This window comes from Hyla sarda, unplaced genomic scaffold (assembly GCF_029499605.1).
Source record: "Hyla sarda isolate aHylSar1 unplaced genomic scaffold, aHylSar1.hap1 scaffold_1968, whole genome shotgun sequence".
Classification (NCBI taxonomy): domain Eukaryota; kingdom Metazoa; phylum Chordata; class Amphibia; order Anura; family Hylidae; genus Hyla; species Hyla sarda.
In genome coordinates, this window is record NW_026608625.1 from 38,309 (window position 1) to 60,000 (window position 21,692).

Below are 21,692 nucleotides of genomic sequence, written 5' to 3' on the forward strand. Positions count from 1 at the left end.
CGTATTTGTACTCAGGAAAAAAATGTTTTTCTTTAATACACCGGCAGGTGTATAACGTGTGGTATAACACTGAATTTAGCACAGAGACAGAGTAACAGGTGAAAAATGGTAAAAAGGCACTAAAGTCCACACTAATATGACTTATTTCTGAAAAGCAGCAGGACCCAACAATGCAGCACCACCCAAAAAAAATCCAGGGATTAAACCCTAAATTGCTTTCTGTCACACAATTCTGAGCAGCAGAAGATTTGTGGAGAAAAAAAAAACTCAATAGAGCTGAAAAATTAGGAGATAAGATGCTTCAGAAAGTTCAGGCAGCTTGGAGATCTGTATGAGGTAGCTGACAGCTATCTGCCCCTCTCTGCTGCAATGCTCAATAACGTGAATAGGAGGTTTAGCTATCAATGATCCTTCTCAGAGTAACAGCACAGCACTTTGCACTCCTGCTTTTCCCTAATGCTGATGTGACTAGCAGTTGCAGCGTAACGCTCTGGTATGGGCTATTCACACACATACGGTCCCATCCTCTACATCTGAGTGCATAGATGAAATGAAGTGAGGCAAGATGGCCGCCGATTATATAGGGAATGTAACATAACTGATAGGCTGCATCTCACATGTGGTTCAGGGTCAGCCCGATTACCTTCATTTCCGCCGCTGTTTCCCACCCTCCCATAATCCCTTGCCCCATGTACTCAAATGTGGATCCGCCATCTAAGCTCTACAATAGCCTGGAACGCTGTAAAATGGAGTTTAATGAAGCGATTCGTGCGATAGAATCGCGGCGATATTGGTATTCGTTGCGAATCGACCCGTCCTCCACCCGTTTCCAGAACATTGAGGGGCCACTCAAAGAAAGGGGCAGTCGAGCTTGAGCCACAGACGGTTGTCTCCATTCTGTATTTCTGTTTTATGATCAACATAATGTATTTTTCATAGTTTTAAATGGCAATAATCAGTTATAGTATGTGATTTATTACATTAACTTATAGATTTTTCTTTACAGTACAGTTATGTCTTAAATCTGCGGTCAGTCTATTGAAAAAGGGATTACTACAAATAAAAAACAGATATTAGAAATCATAAATGTTCCTAATCTCTGTACCTGAGACATGGTTGTGTTATATAAGAAGCTGTCTATAGACTATATACTTATTAAAAACACATATATCTTCATGTATAAGGTAGGGACTATGACATCTCTGCAGGTCTAGATGTTGTATCTAGCCTGATTGTTATCAGTAATTAATATAAATATTAATTACCTGTCTCTTGGTTCCTTTCCTGCAGCTGACGGGGGTATAGCTCACTTTCACCTTCTCACCGGGCATCAATCACCTATAAAAAGACACAGGTATGATAACATGTCCCTTATACATGCTACAGACGCTAATATATATAACACTCTAGGGCCAGAACTACTTGTCTCAGGGATTATAAAACCGCATTAGAAAAAGAACAAAAGAAAAGATGGAACACATTGAGATATAGATGATAGGGATTTTTATTTCTATTGTAGTGCAGTGTATTATTCCTTCCAGGATGATGTTGACAGAGACTATTGACAGGTTTTTGGGGGTTTTGTGTTTGTAATGTTTGGGGTATGTGTTATTTTTTGTTTCTTTATTCATAAATTTTAAGGGTAATATATGTTTTTTTATTTTTGGGGGAAGGGGGCAGGAGCAAAATATTTTATAAATTATGTTTTTTTTTGTTTTTTAATCAAAAACTGTTATTTTTGTTATTATTATTCATTAATTTCATCAATATTTTATATATTTTTATTTGGCAAAATATTTCTTGGAATGTCTTTTATCAATTTTGTGCAGAAATTTAGGATAGAGGTTAACCATGTTGCGGTGGGAATTGCTAAACTAAAAATTTATAACAGAAATACAGTTTGCCCCCGAGGTTCCAAAGCACAGAATGCACTTCAGATCAACAGCCGAAGCATCGTAGAGGGACCCATTCTAATGGAGACAATGTCCTCCACCCGTTTCCAGAACATTGAGGGGCCACTCAAAGAAATGGGCAGTCGAGCTTGAGCCACAGACGGTTGTCTCCATTCTGTATTTCTGTTTTATGATCAACATAATGTATTTTTCATAGTTTTAAATGGCAATAATCAGTTATAGTATGTGATTTATTACATTAACTTATAGATTTTTCTTTACAGTACAGTTATGTCTTAAATCTGCGGTCAGTCTATTGAAAAAGGGATTACTACAAATAAAAAACAGATATTAGAAATCATAAATGTTCCTAATCTCTGTACCTGAGACATGGTTGTGTTATATAAGAAGCTGTCTATAGACGATATACTTATTAAAAACACATATATCTTCATGTATAAGGTAGAGACTATGACATCTTTGCAAGTTTAGATGTTGTATCTAGCCTGATTGTTATCAGTAATTAATATAAATATTAATTACCTGTCTCTTTGTTCCTTTCCTGCAGATGACGGGGGTATAGGTCCCTTTCACCCTCTCACCGGGCATCAATCACCTATAAAAAGACACAGGTATGATAACATGTCCCTTATACATGCTACAGACGCTAATATATATAACACTCTAGGGCCAGAACTACTTGTCTCAGGGATTATAAAACCGCATTAGAAAAAAGAACAAAAGAAAAGATGGAACACATTGAGATATAGATGATAGGGATTTTTATTTCTATTGTAGTGCAGTGTATTATTCCTTCCAGGATGATGTTGACAGAGACTATTGACAGGTTTTTGGGGGTTTTGTGTTTGTAATGTTTGGGGTATGTGTTATTTTTTGTTTCTTTATTCATTCATTTTAAGGGTAATATATGTTTTTTTTATTTTTGGGGGAAGGGGGCAGGAGCAAAATATTTTATAAATTATGTTTTTTTTTGTTTTTTAATCAAAAACTGTTATTTTTGTTATTATTATTCATTAATTTCATCAATATTTTATATATTTTTATTTGGCAAAATATTTCTTGGAATGTCTTTTATCAATTTTGTGCAGAAATTTAGGATAGAGGTTAACCATGTTTCGGTGGGAATTGCTAAACTAAAAATTTATAACAGAAATACAGTTTGCCCCCGAGGTTCCAAAGCACAGAATGCACTTCAGATCAACAGCCGAAGCATCGTAGAGGGACCCATTCTAATGCAGACAATGTCCTCCACCCGTTTCCAGAACATTGAGGGGCCACTCAAAGAAATGGGCAGTCGAGCTTGAGCCACAGACGGTTGTCTCCATTCTGTATTTCTGTTTTATGATCAACATAATGTATTTTTCATAGTTTTAAATGGCAATAATCAGTTATAATATGTGATTTATTACATTAACTTATAGATTTTTCTTTACAGTACAGTTATGTCTTAAATGTGCGGTCAGTCTATTGAAAAAGGGATTACTACAAATAAAAAACAGATATTAGAAATCATAAATGTTCCTAATCTCTGTACCTGAGACATGGTTGTGTTATATAAGAAGCTGTCTATAGACGATATACTTATTAAAAACACATATATCTTCATGTATAAGGTAGAGACTATGACATCTTTGCAAGTTTAGATGTTGTATCTAGCCTGATTGTTATCAGTAATTAATATAAATATTAATTACCTGTCTCTTTGTTCCTTTCCTGCAGCTGACGGGGGTATAGGTCCCTTTCACCCTCTCACCGGGCATCAATCACCTATAAAAAGACACAGGTATGATAACATGTCCCTTATACATGCTACAGACGCTAATATATATAACACTCTAGGGCCAGAACTACTTGTCTCAGGGATTATAAAACCGCATTAGAAAAAAGAACAAAAGAAAAGATGGAACCCATTGAGATATAGATGATAGGGATTTTTATTTCTATTGCAGTGCATTGTATTATCCCTCCCAGGATGATGTTGACAGACACTATTGTTAGGTTTTTGGGGGTTTTGTGTTTGCAATGTTTGGGGTATGTGTTATTTTTTGTTTCTTTATTCATAAATTTTAAGGGTAATATATGTTTTTTTATTTTTGGGGAAGGGAGCAGGAGCAAAATATTTTATAAATTATTATTGTTTATTTGTTTTTTAATCAAAAACTGTTATTTTTGTTGTTATTATTATTCATCAACTTCATCAATATTTTATATATTTTTATTTGGCAAAATATTTCTTGGAATGTCTTTTATCAATTTTGTGCAGAAATTTAGGATAGAGGTTAACCATGTTGCGGTGGGAATTGCTAAACTAAAAATGAATAACAGAAATACAGTTTGCCCCCGAGATTCCAAAGCACAGAATGCACTTCAGATCAACAGCCGAAGCATCGTAGGGGGACCCATTCTAATGGAGACAATGTCCTCCACCCGTTTCCAGAACATTGAGGGGCCACTCAAAGAAATGGGCAGTCGAGCTTGAGCCACAGACGGTTGTCTCCATTCTGTATTTCTGTTTTATAATCAACATAATGTATTTTTCATAGTTTTAAATGGCAATAATCAGTTATAGTATGCGATTTATTACATTAACTTATAGATTTTTCTTTACAGTACAGTTATGTCTTAAATCTGCGGTCTGTCTATTGAAAAAGGGATTACTACAAATAAAAAACAGATATTAGAAATCATAAATGTTCCCAATCTCTGTACCTGAGACACAGTTGTGTTATATAAGAAGCTGTCTATAGACAATATACTTATTAAAAACACATATATCTTCATGTATAAGGTAGAGACTATGACATCTCTGCAGGTCTAGATGTTATATCTAGCCTGATTGTTATCAGTAATTAATATAAATATTAATTACCTGTCTCTTGGTTCCTTTCCTGCAGCTGACAGGGGTATAGGTCACTTTCACCTTCTCACCTGGCATCAATCACCTATAAAAAGACACAGGTATGATAACATGTCCCTTATACATGCTACAGACGCTAATATATATAACACTCTAGGGCCAGAACTACTTTTCTCAGGGATTATAAAACCGCATTAGAAAAAAGAACAAAAGAAAAGATGGAACCCATTGAGATATAGATGATAGGGATTTTTATTTCTATTGTAGAGCAGTGTATTATAACTCCCAGGATGATGTTGACAGACACTATTGTTAGGTTTTTGGGGGTTTTGTGTTTGTAATGTTTGGGGTATGTGTTATTTTTTGTTTGGGGGGGAAAGGGGGCAGGAGCAAAATATTTTATAAATTATTTTTGTTTTTTTGTTTTTTAATCAAAAACTGTTATTTTAGTTGTTATTATTATTCATCAATTTCATCAATATTTCATATATTTTTATTTGGCAAAATATTTCTTGGAATGTCTTTTATCAATTTTGTGCAGAAATTTAGGATAGAGGTTAAAGGGGTAGTCCAGTGGTGAAAAACTTATCCCCTATCCTAAGGATAGGGGATAATTTTGAGATCGCGGGGGGTCCGACCGCTGGGGCCCCCTGCGATCTCTCTGTACGGGGCCCCGGCTCTCCGCCGAGATAGCGGGTGTCGACCCCCGCACGAGGCGGCGGCCGACACGCCCCCTCAATACATCTCTATGGCAGAGCCGGAGATTGCCGAACGCAGCGCTTCGGCTCTGCCATAGAGTTGTATTGAGGGGGCGTGTCGGCCGCCGCCTCGTATGGAGGTCGACACGCCCCCTTCCCGTGGGCTGTCGGGGCTCCGTACAGGAGATCGCAGGGGGCCCCAGCGGTCGGACCCCCCGCGATCTGCAAGTTATCCTCTATCCTTAGGATAGGGGATAAGTTGCTCACCACTGAATCACCACTGGACTACTCCTTTAACCATGTTGCGGTGGGAATTGCTAAACTAAAAATTTAATAACAGAAATACAGTTTGCCCCCGAGATTCCAAAGCACAAAATGCACTTCAGATCAACAGCCGAAGCATCGTAGGGGGACCCATTCTAATGGAGACAATGTCCTCCACCCGTTTCCAGAACATTGAGGGGCCACTCAAAGAAATGGGCAGTCGAGCTTGAGCCACAGACGGTTGTCTCCATTCTGTATTTCTGTTTTATAATCATCATAATGTATTTTTCATAGTTTTAAATGGCAATAATCAGTTATAGTATGTGATTTATTACATTAACTTATAGATTTTTCTTTACAGTACAGTTATGTCTTAACTCTGCGGTCAGTGTATTGAAAAAGGGATTACTACAAATAAAAAACAGATGTTAGAAATCGTAAATGTTCCTAATCTCTGTACCTGAGACATGGTTGTGTTATATAAGAAGCTGCCTATAGACGATATACTTATTAAAAACACATATATCTTCATGTATAAGGTAGAGACTATGACATCTTTGCAGGTTTAGATGTTGTATCTAGCCTGATTGTTATCAGTAATTAATATAAATATTAATTACCTGTCTCTTTGTTCCTTTCCTGCAGCTGACGGGGGTATAGGTCCCTTTCACCCTCTCACCGGGCATCAATCACCTATAAAAAGACACAGGTATGATAACATGTCCCTTATACATGCTACAGACGCTAATATATATAACACTCTAGGGCCAGAACTACTTGTCTCAGGGATTATAAAACCATATTAGAAAAAAGAACATAAGAAAAGATGGAACCCATTGAGATATAGATGATAGGGATTTTTAATTCTATTGCAGTGCAGTGTATTATCCCTCCCAAGATGATGTTGACAGAGACTATTGTTAGGTTTTTGGGGGTTTTGTGTTTGCAATGTTTGGGGTATGTGTTCTTTTTTGTTTCTTTATTCATAAATTTTAAGGGTAATATATGTTTGTTTTTTTTGGGGAAAGGGGGCAGGAGCAAAATATTTTATAAATTATTTTTGTTTTTTTGTTTTTTTAATCAAAAACTGTTATTTTAGTTGTTATTATTATTCATCAATTTCATCAATATTTCATTATATTTTTATTTGGCAAAATATTTCTTGGAATGTCTTTTATCAATTTTGTGCAGAAATTTAGGATAGAGGTTAAAGGGGTAGTCCAGTGGTGAAAAACTTATCCCCTATCCTAAGGATAGGGGATAAGTTTGAGATCGCGGGGGGTCCGACCGCTGGGGCCCCCTGTGATCTCTCTGTACGGGGCCCCGGCTCTCCGCCGAGATAGCGGGTGTCGACCCCGCACGAGGCGGCGGCCGACATGCCCCCTCAATACATCTCTATGGCAGAGCCGGAGATTGCCGAACGCAGCGCTTCGGCTCTGCCATAGAGTAGTATTGAGGGGGCGTGTCGGCCGCCGCCTCGTGCGGAGGTTGACACGCCCCCTTCCCGTGGGCTGTCGGGGCTCCGTACAGGAGATCGCAGGGGGCCCCAGCGGTCGGTACCCCCGCGATCTGCAAGTTATCCTCTATCCTTAGGATAGGGGATAAGTTGCTCACCACTGAATCACCACTGGACTACTCCTTTAACCATGTTGCGGTGGGAATTGCTAAACTAAAAATTAATAACAGAAATACAGTTTGCCCCTGAGATTCCAAAGCACAAAATGCACTTCAGATCAACAGCCGAAGCATCGTAGGGGGACCCATTCTAATGGAGACAATGTCCTCCACCCGTTTCCAGAACATTGAGGGGCCACTCAAAGAAATGGGCAGTCGAGCTTGAGTCACAGACGGTTGTCTCCATTCTGTATTTCTGTTTTATAATCAACATAATGTATTTTTCATAGTTTTAAATGGCAATAATCAGTTATAGTATGTGATTTATTACATTAACTTATAGATTTTTCTTTACAGTACAGTTATGTCTTAACTCTGCGGTCAGTGTATTGAAAAAGGGATTACTACAAATAAAAAACAGATATTAGAAATCGTAAATGTTCCTAATCTCTGTACCTGAGACATGGTTGTATTATATAAGAAGCTGCCTATAGAAGATATACTTATTCAAAACACATATATCTTCATGTATAAGGTAGAGACTATGACATCTTTGCAGGTTTAGATGTTGTATCTAGCCTGATTGTTATCAGTAATTAATATAAATATTAATTACCTGTCTCTTTGTTCCTTTCCTGCAGCTGACGGGGGTATAGGTCCCTTTCACCCTCTCACCGGGCATCAATCACCTATAAAAAGACACAGGTATGATAACATGTCCCTTATACATGCTACAGACGCTAATATATATAACACTCTAGGGCCAGAACTACTTGTCTCAGGGATTATAAAACCATATTAGAAAAAAGAACATAAGAAAAGATGGAACCCATTGAGATATAGATGATAGGGATTTTTAATTCTATTGCAGTGCAGTGTATTATCCCTCCCAAGATGATGTTGACAGAGACTATTGTTAGGTTTTTGGGGGTTTTGTGTTTGCAATGTTTGGGGTATGTGTTCTTTTTTGTTTCTTTATTCATAAATTTTAAGGGTAATATATGTTTGTTTTTTTTGGGGAAAGGGGGCAGGAGCAAAATATTTTATAAATTATTTTTGTTTTTTTGTTTTTTAATCAAAAACTGTTATTTTAGTTGTTATTATTATTCATCAATTTCATCAATATTTCATTATATTTTTATTTGGCAAAATATTTCTTGGAATGTCTTTTATCAATTTTGTGCAGAAATTTAGGATAGAGGTTAAAGGGGTAGTCCAGTGGTGAAAAACTTATCCCCTATCCTAAGGATAGGGGATAAGTTTGAGATCGCGGGGGGTCCGACCGCTGGGGCCCCCTGCGATCTCTCTGTACGGGGCCCCGGCTCTCCGCCGAGATAGCGGGTGTCGACCCCGCACGAGGCGGCGGCCGACATGCCCCCTCAATACATCTCTATGGCAGAGCCGGAGATTGCCGAACGCAGCGCTTCGGCTCTGCCATAGAGTAGTATTGAGGGGGCGTGTCGGCCGCCGCCTCGTGCGGAGGTTGACACGCCCCCTTCCCGTGGGCTGTCGGGGCTCCGTACAGGAGATCGCAGGGGGCCCCAGCGGTCGGTACCCCCGCGATCTGCAAGTTATCCTCTATCCTTAGGATAGGGGATAAGTTGCTCACCACTGAATCACCACTGGACTACTCCTTTAACCATGTTGCGGTGGGAATTGCTAAACTAAAAATTAATAACAGAAATACAGTTTGCCCCTGAGATTCCAAAGCACAAAATGCACTTCAGATCAACAGCCGAAGCATCGTAGGGGGACCCATTCTAATGGAGACAATGTCCTCCACCCGTTTCCAGAACATTGAGGGGCCACTCAAAGAAATGGGCAGTCGAGCTTGAGTCACAGACGGTTGTCTCCATTCTGTATTTCTGTTTTATAATCAACATAATGTGTTTTTCATAGTTTTAAATGGCAATAATCAGTTATAGTATGTGATTTATTACATTAACTTATAGATTTTTCTTTACAGTACAGTTATGTCTTAACTCTGCGGTCAGTGTATTGAAAAAGGGATTACTACAAATAAAAAACAGATATTAGAAATCGTAAATGTTCCTAATCTCTGTACCTGAGACATGGTTGTATTATATAAGAAGCTGCCTATAGAAGATATACTTATTCAAAACACATATATCTTCATGTATAAGGTAGAGACTATGACATCTTTGCAGGTTTAGATGTTGTATCTAGCCTGATTGTTATCAGTAATTAATATAAATATTAATTACCTTTCTCTTTGTTCCTTTCCTGCAGCTGACGGGGATATAGGTCCCTTTCACCCTCTCACCGGGCATCAATCACCTATAAAAAGACACAGGTATGATAACATGTCCCTTATACATGCTACAGACGCTAATATATATAACACTCTAGGGCCAGAACTACTTGTCTCAGGGATTATAAAACCGCATTAGAAAAAAGAACAAAAGAAAAGATGGAACCCATTGAGATATAGATGATAGGGATTTTTATTTCTATTGTAGTGCATTGTATTATCCCTCCCAGGATGATGATGACAGACACTATTGTTAGGTTTTTGGGGGTTTTGTGTTTGCAATGTTTGGGGTATGTGTTATTTTTTGTTTCTTTATTCATAAATTTTAAGGGTAATATATGTTTTTTTATTTTTGGGGAAGGGGGCAGGAGCAAAATATTTTATAAATTATTATTGTTTATTTGTTTTTTAATCAAAAACTGTTATTTTTGTTGTTATTATTATTCATCAACTTCATCAATATTTTATATATTTTTATTTGGCAAAATATTTCTTGGAATGTCTTTTATCAATTTTGTGCAGAAATTTAGGATAGAGGTTAACCATGTTGCGGTGGGAATTGCTAAACTAAAAATTAATAACAGAAATACAGTTTGCCCCCGAGATTCCAAAGTACAGAATGCACTTCAGATCAACAGCCGAAGCATCGTAGGGGGACCCATTCTAATGGAGACAATGTCCTCCACCCGTTTCCAGAACATTGAGGGGCCACTCAAAGAAATGGGCAGTCGAGCTTGAGCCACAGACGGTTGTCTCCATTCTGTATTTCTGTTTTATAATCAACATAATGTATTTTTCATAGTTTTAAATGGCAATAATCAGTTATAGTATGTGATTTATTACATTAACTTATAGATTTTTCTTTACAGTACAGTTATGTCTTAAATCTGCGGTCAGTCTATTGAAAAAGGGATTACTACAAATAAAAAACAGATATTAGAAATCATAAATGTTCCTAATCTCTATACCTGAGACACAGTTGTGTTATATAAGAAGCTGTCTATAGACAATATACTTATTAAAAACACATATATCTTCATGTATAAGGTAGAGACTATGACATCTCTGCAGGTCTAGATGTTGTATCTAGACTGATTGTTATCAGTAATTAATATTAATATTAATTACCTGTCTCTTTGTTCCTTTCCTGCAGCTGACGGGGGTATAGGTCACTTTCACCTTCTCACCGGGCATCAATCACCTATAAAAAGACACAGGTATGATAACATGGCCCTTATACATGCTACAGACGCTAATATATATAACACTCTAGGGCCAGAACTAATTGTCTCAGGGATTATAAAACCGCATTAGAAAAAAGAACAAAAGAAAAGATGGAACCCATTGGGATATAGATGATTGGGATTTTTATTTCTATTGTAGTGTAGTGTAGTATGCCTCCCAGGATGATGTTGACAGAGACTATTGACAGCTTTTTGGGGGTTTTGTTTTTGCAATGTTTGGGGTAGGTGTTATTTTTTGTTTCTTTATTCATAAATTTTAAGGGCAATATATGTTTTTTTAATTTTTGGGGGAAGGAGGCAGGAGCAAAATATTTTATAAATTATTATTGTTTTTCAATAAAAACTGTTATTATTGTTGTTATTATTATTCATCAATTATCATTAATATTTTATATATTTTTATTTGGCAAAATAATTCTTGGAATGTCCTTTATCAATTTTATGCAGAAATATAGGTTAGAGGTTAACCATGTTGCGGTGGGAATTGCTAAACTAAAAATGAATAACAGAAATACAGTTTGCCCCCAAGGTTCCAAAGTACAGAATGCACTTCAGATCAACAGCCGAAGCATCGTAGGGGGACCCATTCTAATGGAGACAATGTCCTCCACCCGTTTCCAGAACATTGAGGGGCCACTCAAAGAAAGGGGCAGTCGAGCTTAAGCCACAGACGGTTGTCTCCATTCTGTATTTCTGTTTTATAATCAATATAATGTATTTTTCATAGTTTTAAATGGCAATAATCAGTTATAGTATGTGATTTATTACATTAACTTATAGATTTTTCTTTACAGTACAGTTATATCTTAAATCTGCGGTCTGTCTTTTGAAAAAGGGATTACTACAAATAAAAAACAGATATTAGAAATCATAAATGTTCCTAATCTCTGTACCTGAGACATGGTTGTGTTATCTAAGAAGCTGTCTATAGACGATATACTTATTAAAAACACATATATCTTCATGTATAAGGTAGAGACTATGACATCTCTGCAGGTCTAGATGTCATATCTAGCCTGATTGTTATCAGTAATTAATATAAATATTAATTACCTGTCTCTTGGTTCCTTTCCTGCAGCTGACGGGGGTATAGGTCACTTTCACCTTCTCACCGGGCATCAGTCACCTATAAAAAGACACAGGTATGATAACATGTCCCTTATACATGCTACAGACGCTAATATATATAACACACTAGGGCCAGAACTTCTTGTCTCAGGTATTATAAAACTGCATTAGATAAAAGAACAAAAGAAAATATGGAACCCATTGGGAAATAGATGATAGGGATTTTTATTTCTATTGTATTTCAGTGTATTAAGCCTCCCAGGAGGATGTTGACAGAGACTATTGACAGGTTTTTGGGGGTTTTGTTTTTGCAATGTTTGTGGTATGTGTTATTTTTTGTTTCTTTATTCATAAATTTTAAGGGCAATATATGTTTTTTTTTTTTTTTGTGGGAAGGGGCAGGAGCGAAATATTTTATAAATGATTATTGTTTTTTGTATTTTAATAAAAACTGTTATTATTGTTGTTATTATTATTCATCAATTATCATCAATATTTTATATATTTTTATTTGGCAAAATAATTCTTGGAATGTCCTTTATCAAATTTGTGCAGAAATTTAGGTTAGAGGTTAACCATGTTGCAGTGGGAATTGCTAAACTAAAAATGAATAACAGAAATACAGTTCGCCCCAGAGTTTCCAAAGTACAGAATGCACTTCAGATCAACAGCCGAAGCATCGTAGGGGGACCCATTCTAATGGAGACAATGTCCTTCACCCGTTTCCAGAACATTGAGGGGCCACTCAAAGAAAGGGGCAGTCGAGCTTAAGCCACAGACGGTTGTCTCCATTCTGTATTTCTGTTTTATAATCAATATAATGTATTTTTCATAGTTTTAAATGGCAATAATCAGTTATAGTATGTGATTTATTACATTAACTTATAGATTTTTCTTTACAGTACAGTTATGTCTTAAATCTGCGGTCTGTCTATTAAAAAAGGGATTACTACAAATAAAAAACAGATATTAGAAATCATAAATGTTCCTAATCTCTGTACGTGAGACATGGTTGTGTTATATAAGAAGCTGTCTATAGACGATATACTTATTAAAAACACATATATCTTCATGTATAAGGTAGAGACTATGACATCTCTGCAGGTCTAGATGTCATATCTAGCGTGATTGTTATCAGTAATTAATATAAATATTAATTACCTGTCTGTTGGTTCCTTTACTGCAGCTGACGGGGGTATAGGTCACTTTCACCTTCTCACCGGGCATCAGTCACCTATAAAAAGACACAGGTATGATAACATGTCCGTTATACATGCTACAGACGCTAATATATATAACACCCTAGGCCGAGAACTACTTGTCTCAGGGATTATAAAACCGCATTAGAAAAAAAGAACAAAAGAAAAGATGGAACCCATTGGGATATAGATGATAGGGATTTTTATTTCTATTGTAGTGCAGTGTAGTATGCCTCCCAGGATGATGTTGACAGAGACTATTGACAGGTTTTTGGGGTTTTTGTTTTTGCAATGTTTGGGGTAGGTGTTATTTTTTGTTTCTTTATTCATAAATTTTAAGGGCAATATATGTTTTTTTTTTGGGGGGGGGAAGGGGGCAGGAGCTAAATAGTTTATAAATTATTATTGTTTTTTGTTTTTCAATAAAAAGTGTTATTGTTGTTAATATTATTTATCAATTATCATGAATATTTTATATATTTTTATTTGGCAAAATTATTCTTGGAATGTCCTTTATCAATTTTGTGCAGAAATATAGGTTAGAGGTTAACCATGTTGCGGTGGGAATTGCTAAACTAAAAATGAATAACAGAAATACAGTTTGCCCCCGAGGTTCCAAAGTACAGAATGCACTTCAGATCAACAGCCGAAGCATCGTAGGGGGACCCATTCTAATGGAGACAATGTCCTCCACCCGTTTCCAGAACATTGAGGGGCCACTCAAAGAAATGGGCAGTCGAGCTTGAGCCACAGACGGTTGTCTCCATTCTGTATTTCTGTTTTATAATCAACATAATGTATTTTTCATAGTTTTAAATGGCAATAATCAGTTATAGTATGTGATTTATTACATTAACTTATAGATTTTTCTTTACAGTACAGTTATGTCTTAAATCTGCGGTCAGTCTATTGAAAAAGGGATTACTACAAATAAAAAACAGATATTAGAAATCATAAATGTTCCTAATCTCTATACCTGAGACACAGTTGTGTTATATAAGAAGCTGTCTATAGACAATATACTTATTAAAAACACATATATCTTCATGTATAAGGTAGAGACTATGACATCTCTGCAGGTCTAGATGTTGTATCTAGACTGATTGTTATCAGTAATTAATATTAATATTAATTACCTGTCTCTTTGTTCCTTTCCTGCAGCTGACGGGGGTATAGGTCACTTTCACCTTCTCACCGGGCATCAATCACCTATAAAAAGACACAGGTATGATAACATGGCCCTTATACATGCTACAGACGCTAATATATATAACACTCTAGGGCCAGAACTAATTGTCTCAGGGATTATAAAACCGCATTAGAAAAAAGAACAAAAGAAAAGATGGAACCCATTGGGATATAGATGATTGGGATTTTTATTTCTATTGTAGTGTAGTGTAGTATGCCTCCCAGGATGATGTTGACAGAGACTATTGACAGCTTTTTGGGGGTTTTGTTTTTGCAATGTTTGGGGTAGGTGTTATTTTTTGTTTCTTTATTCATAAATTTTAAGGGCAATATATGTTTTTTTAATTTTTGGGGGAAGGAGGCAGGAGCAAAATATTTTATAAATTATTATTGTTTTTCAATAAAAACTGTTATTATTGTTGTTATTATTATTCATCAATTATCATTAATATTTTATATATTTTTATTTGGCAAAATAATTCTTGGAATGTCCTTTATCAATTTTATGCAGAAATATAGGTTAGAGGTTAACCATGTTACGGTGGGAATTGCTAAACTAAAAATGAATAACAGAAATACAGTTTGCCCCCAAGGTTCCAAAGTACAGAATGCACTTCAGATCAACAGCCGAAGCATCGTAGGGGGACCCATTCTAATGGAGACAATGTCCTCCACCCGTTTCCAGAACATTGAGGGGCCACTCAAAGAAAGGGGCAGTCGAGCTTAAGCCACAGACGGTTGTCTCCATTCTGTATTTCTGTTTTATAATCAATATAATGTATTTTTCATAGTTTTAAATGGCAATAATCAGTTATAGTATGTGATTTATTACATTAACTTATAGATTTTTCTTTACAGTACAGTTATATCTTAAATCTGCGGTCTGTCTTTTGAAAAAGGGATTACTACAAATAAAAAACAGATATTAGAAATCATAAATGTTCCTAATCTCTGTACCTGAGACATGGTTGTGTTATCTAAGAAGCTGTCTATAGACGATATACTTATTAAAAACACATATATCTTCATGTATAAGGTAGAGACTATGACATCTCTGCAGGTCTAGATGTCATATCTAGCCTGATTGTTATCAGTAATTAATATAAATATTAATTACCTGTCTCTTGGTTCCTTTCCTGCAGCTGACGGGGGTATAGGTCACTTTCACCTTCTCACCGGGCATCAGTCACCTATAAAAAGACACAGGTATGATAACATGTCCCTTATACATGCTACAGACGCTAATATATATAACACACTAGGGCCAGAACTTCTTTTCTCAGGTATTATAAAACTGCATTAGATAAAAGAACAAAAGAAAATATGGAACCCATTGGGAAATAGATGATAGGGATTTTTATTTCTATTGTATTTCAGTGTATTAAGCCTCCCAGGAGGATGTTGACAGAGACTATTGACAGGTTTTTGGGGGTTTTGTTTTTGCAATGTTTGTGGTATGTGTTATTTTTTGTTTCTTTATTCATAAATTTTAAGGGCAATATATGTTTTTTTTTTTTTTTTTGTGGGAAGGGGCAGGAGCGAAATATTTTATAAATGATTATTGTTTTTTGTATTTTAATAAAAACTGTTATTATTGTTGTTATTATTATTCATCAATTATCATCAATATTTTATATATTTTTATTTGGCAAAATAATTCTTGGAATGTCCTTTATCAAATTTGTGCAGAAATTTAGGTTAGAGGTTAACCATGTTGCAGTGGGAATTGCTAAACTAAAAATGAATAACAGAAATACAGTTCGCCCCAGAGTTTCCAAAGTACAGAATGCACTTCAGATCAACAGCCGAAGCATCGTAGGGGGACCCATTCTAATGGAGACAATGTCCTTCACCCGTTTCCAGAACATTGAGGGGCCACTCAAAGAAAGGGGCAGTCGAGCTTAAGCCACAGACGGTTGTCTCCATTCTGTATTTCTGTTTTATAATCAATATAATGTATTTTTCATAGTTTTAAATGGCAATAATCAGTTATAGTATGTGATTTATTACATTAACTTATAGATTTTTCTTTACAGTACAGTTATGTCTTAAATCTGCGGTCTGTCTATTAAAAAAGGGATTACTACAAATAAAAAACAGATATTAGAAATCATAAATGTTCCTAATCTCTGTACGTGAGACATGGTTGTGTTATATAAGAAGCTGTCTATAGACGATATACTTATTAAAAACACATATATCTTCATGTATAAGGTAGAGACTATGACATCTCTGCAGGTCTAGATGTCATATCTAGCGTGATTGTTATCAGTAATTAATATAAATATTAATTACCTGTCTGTTGGTTCCTTTACTGCAGCTGACGGGGGTATAGGTCACTTTCACCTTCTCACCGGGCATCAGTCACCTATAAAAAGACACAGGTATGATAACATGTCCGTTATACATGCTACAGACGCTAATATATATAACACCCTAGGCCGAGAACTACTTGTCTCAGGGATTATAAAACCGCATTAGAAAAAAAGAACAAAAGAAAAGATGGAACCCATTGGGATATAGATGATAGGGATTTTTATTTCTATTGTAGTGCAGTGTAGTATGCCTCCCAGGATGATGTTGACAGAGACTATTGACAGGTTTTTGGGGTTTTTGTTTTTGCAATGTTTGGGGTAGGTGTTATTTTTTGTTTCTTTATTCATAAATTTTAAGGGCAATATATGTTTTTTTTTTTGGGGGGGGAAGGGGGCAGGAGCTAAATAGTTTATAAATTATTATTGTTTTTTGTTTTTCAATAAAAAGTGTTATTGTTGTTAATATTATTTATCAATTATCATGAATATTTTATATATTTTTATTTGGCAAAATTATTCTTGGAATGTCCTTTATCAATTTTGTGCAGAAATATAGGTTAGAGGTTAACCATTTTGCGGTGGGAATTGCTAAACTAAAAATGAATAACAGAAATACAGTTTGCCCCCGAGGTTCCAAAGTACAGAATGCACTTCAGATCAACAGCCGAAGCATCGTAGGGGGACCCATTCTAATGGAGACAATGTCCTCCACCCGTTTCCAGAACATTGAGGGGCCACTCAAAGAAAGGGGCAGTCGAGCTTGAGCCACAGACGGTTTTCTCCATTCTGTATTTCTGTTTTATAATCAATATAATGTATTTTTCATAGTTTTAAATGGCAATAATCAGTTATAGTATGTGATTTATTACATTAACTTATAGATTTTTCTTTGCAGTACAGTTATGTCTTAAATCTGCGGTCTGTCTATTGAAAAATGGATTACTACAAATAAAAAACAGATATTAGAAATCATAAATGTTCCTAATCTCTTTACCTGAGACATGGTTGTGTTATCTAAGAAGCTGTCTATAGACGATATACTTATTAAAAACACATATATCTTCATGTATAAGGTAGAGACTATGACATCTCTGCAGGTCTAGATGTTATATCTAGCGTGATTGTTATCAGTAATTAATATAAATATTAATTACCTGTCTCTTGGTTCCTTTCCTGCAGCTGACAGGGGTATAGGTCACTTTCACCTTCTCACCGGGCATCAATCACCTATAAAAAGACACTGGTATGATAACATGACCCTTATTCATGCTACAGACGCTAATATATATAACACCCTAGGGCCAGAATTAGTTGTCTCAGGGATTATAAAAGCACATTAGAAAAAAGAACAAAAGAAAAAGATGGAACCCATTGGGATATAGAGGATACAGATTTTATTTCTATTGTAGTGCAGTGCCAACAATTGTACTTTGTAATACCATTAATAATTTCACTCCAAAATCTACGGCAAAACCAAAAAAAAATGATTTGTTGGACAAAATAAAAAAAAAAAAAACAATCTTGTAATTTTTACAGGGTTCCGTTTCTACGCAGTGCAGTTTTCGGTAAAAATTGCACCTTATATTTATTCTGTAGGTCTTTACAGTCACAAGGATACCCAATATATATAGGTTTGATTTTATTTTACTACTAAAAAAAAATTATAACTACATGCACCAAAAGGAATACGTAGAAAAATGTCCTCTTCTGACCCCTATAACTTTTTTATTTTTCCGTATAAAGGGCGGTATGAGGGCTTATTTTTTGCACCATGATCTGAAGTTCTGTACCACTTTTGTTTTGATCTGACTTTTTCATAACTTTTTATTCATTTTCTTATGGTATAAAAAGTGACCAAAAATACACAATTTTGCACTCTAGTATTTTTTTTACATGTACGCCATTGACCTTGCAGTTTAATTAATGATATATTTTAATAGTTTGGACATTTATGCACACGGTGATACCACATATGTTTATTTTTATTTACACAGTTTTTTCATAAATGGGAAAAGGGGTGATTGAAAATTTTAACAGGGAAGAGGTTAAATCACATTTATTAACACTTTATTTTCACTTTCTTTTTTGCAGTGTTATTTCCCCCAAAGGGGACTATAATATTACACTCACTGATTTGGTACACTGATCACTGCCATGCAATAGCATGGCATTGATCAGTGTTATCGCCACTTGACTGCTCCTGCCTGGATCCTCCTTGCGTCCTGCAAGCTGTGCGGGACGCCACTATTTTATCGCGGAGGTCCAGAACAGCACCATTGAGCTAACCAGCAATGTTTACTTTACTTCTATGGTCAGTGAATTAAACAAAAAAGGATCCCTGAAGGTTCCAGGGCAATAGTGCAATATCAACCTTTAAGGGGTAACCCCCTTGCGGGGAAACCCCTTACTAGAAACCCCCCTAAAACTTTTAAACTTTATTCAATTCACAAACTAAAAAGCTACCCTTATTAAACACACAGATTAAAATTATCGGCAGTGTCACAGAATTTTTTATGGGAAAGGAAAACCTCTCCTAGCTACTAAGTTTCTGTTAGTGCTGAAAAATTAATATATATTGTGCACTATGTTTTGTGCACTAGTAGGTGAGTATGCATGCTGCATTAACATTACTAACAGTGAACACACGTTGTATTAAAACATGGCTAGCCTCCTCGACGTTTCGCTGAATAAACCAGCTTGGTCAAGGGCTTTGAGGCTAATGGTGCCCCGGACGCTAGGTAGGCTTTATATAATCTCACATTGCGTTCATTTCCTGTGACGTGCTATCGCCAATCAGATGGCCGCACATCACAATCTTGTGTCCCGCTATAGTTGTGCACCAATCCTGCAAAAAGTCGCAACTAATCATACAGTTTGTTATGGTCCGGCATGTGTTTAGTGTCTGCACTTATCACCACCTTTGTTTACATGTGATGTCACTGTAGGTACACATGTCTGCGCATTGGTAATCAATGCGCAAGCCTCATGATGGATGATTCACTTCTCGCGATATCTCCATATTGCTGGACCTGTGCGCATGACTTCGGACTTTGTCTGTATTTCACTTCTAGAGTACTACTGCGCATGTTATGGGACTTAGACTGTGTAGGGTATGTTCCAAATTATCCATAGTACAGACCATGGAGTATATAAAAGTGTGGTATTAACATGAGTAATTATATTCTCATGTAAATGATCTTGTAATTCATGCAATTTTAAAGGAGAAAAAAAGATTTATTTATTTATATTCTGTGAATCGGTATAGACTGTTATTTATTCTGTTTGTTGTGTAATAAGCCATGGTAGTCTGGGATATATGATGTCCTAAGATATGGATTTCTTGAGTAGCATGCAAGTTGCAAGGGAGGGGGGAGGAAATAAGGAAGGGAGAAGGAAAGGAGAGGGAAATTTTTATATATATATATATATATATATATATATATATATATATATATATATATATGTGAATTTTTTTTTTTAGTTAGTGATTTTAGATTTTTCCATATATATTTTTAATATAGATTTTTTTAATTTTTAATTTTATTAATTTGAATTTATTTAAATTTTTTTTATATTGAGTTTTGAGTTAAAGTATTTAACGGTAAGTATATTTTATGATTAATTTATTGCTAATATTTCTAATGTTTCACATATCTTTCCTCTCCCGAAGGTACACCCTCTCCCTCTCCAAACCACCTCTGCCACCCCAGCTGCGCCGAGGAACATGCATCCTTCACGTCGTGTGGTAAGACTACATTATTATGCCATATAATGCCATCCCTTATTTATTAGGTGTATACAAGACTACCAATCTCTCACCGTAATGAATTTATAGCACTGCAATGGGGTAGAAAAAGCCTTTACTAGGTCCTAGAGCTAGTGCCTATTGAGAGTATGCAACTTTTTATTAATTCTGAACTACTTATAAATTAATTAGTCAAGGAACGCCATAAAGGTGAATTCTTCATTTAGGCCTCCTGGGAATTTACTGTTCAGGCGGTAGATCCACCTTGCCTCTTCTTTTAGTAATAACTAGCTGAGTACCCGGCGTTGCCTGGTTTTTCCTTCCTCATCCTTGTTGGGGAAGAAAATCAACAAAGGAGGAAGCTTTTGACTTGAAATCCCATCCCCATATATTGTTGTCATATCCCAACCCCATATCCTGTCCTCATACCCCGACCTTCTATCCCGTCCTCCTATCCCGTCCTCCTATCGCGACCTCCTATCTCGACCTCCTATCCCGTCCTCCTATCTCGACCTCCTATCCCGTCCTCCTATCTCGACCTCCTATCCCGTCCTCCTATCTTGACCGTCTATCCCGTCCTCCTAACTCGACCTCCTATCCTGTCCTCATATCTCAACCCCCTTTCTCGTCCTCCTATCTCCACCTCCTATGCCGACCTCCTATCCCGACCTCCCATCTTGACCTCCTATTCTTACCTCCTATCTCCACCTCCTATCTCCACCTCCTATCCCGTCCTCATATCCTGTCCTCATATCCCGTCCTCATATCCCGTCCTCCTATCCCGTCCTCCTATCCCGACCATCCCGTCCTCCTATCTTGACCTCCTATCTCGACCTCCCATCCTGTCCTCATATCCCGACCTGTAATATGTGTACCAGGTATTGAAATATCTCCAGCCGTACAGAAGTTACGTGAGAACATACATTTCCCATTGATTTGCATGGGACTTTAAACAAAAACCCTGACCCTCACAAATGTGGGTAGTTATCTCGACCTCCTATTCCGTCCTCCTATCTCAACCCCCTATCCCGTCCTCCTATCTCCACCTAAATTGCCGACCTCCTATCCCGACCTCCCATCTTGACCTCCTATCTCCACCTCCTATCCCGTCCTCATATCCCGTCCTCATATCCTGACCTCCTATCCCGACCATCCTGTCCTCCTATCTTGACCTCCTATCTCGACCTCCTATCTCGACCTCCTATCTCGACCTCCTATCCCGTCCTCCTTTATCGACCTCCTATCCCGTCCTTCTATCCCGTCGTCCTATCTCGACCTCCTATCCCGTCCTCCTATCCTGTCCTCCTATCTCAAC

General features: G+C 36.6%; 1 long non-coding RNA gene across 1 annotated transcript in view; it reads right to left on the reverse strand.

Moving 5' to 3' along the window:
- LOC130316827 (uncharacterized) overlaps nucleotides 1-17,861 on the reverse strand; it is a 32,026-nt gene extending 14,165 nt beyond the window's left edge. The window contains exons 1-12 of the long non-coding RNA XR_008864040.1: nucleotides 17,787-17,861; nucleotides 16,613-16,685; nucleotides 15,435-15,507; nucleotides 14,266-14,338; nucleotides 10,747-10,819; nucleotides 9,572-9,644; nucleotides 7,963-8,035; nucleotides 6,353-6,425; nucleotides 4,783-4,855; nucleotides 3,608-3,680; nucleotides 2,436-2,508; nucleotides 1,266-1,338 (exon numbers count right to left, since the gene is read on the reverse strand). This is a non-coding gene — a long non-coding RNA (uncharacterized LOC130316827). The remainder of the gene's footprint in view (nucleotides 1-1,265; nucleotides 1,339-2,435; nucleotides 2,509-3,607; nucleotides 3,681-4,782; nucleotides 4,856-6,352; nucleotides 6,426-7,962; nucleotides 8,036-9,571; nucleotides 9,645-10,746; nucleotides 10,820-14,265; nucleotides 14,339-15,434; nucleotides 15,508-16,612; nucleotides 16,686-17,786) is intronic.
- Between the last annotated feature and the right edge of the window lie 3,831 nt (nucleotides 17,862-21,692).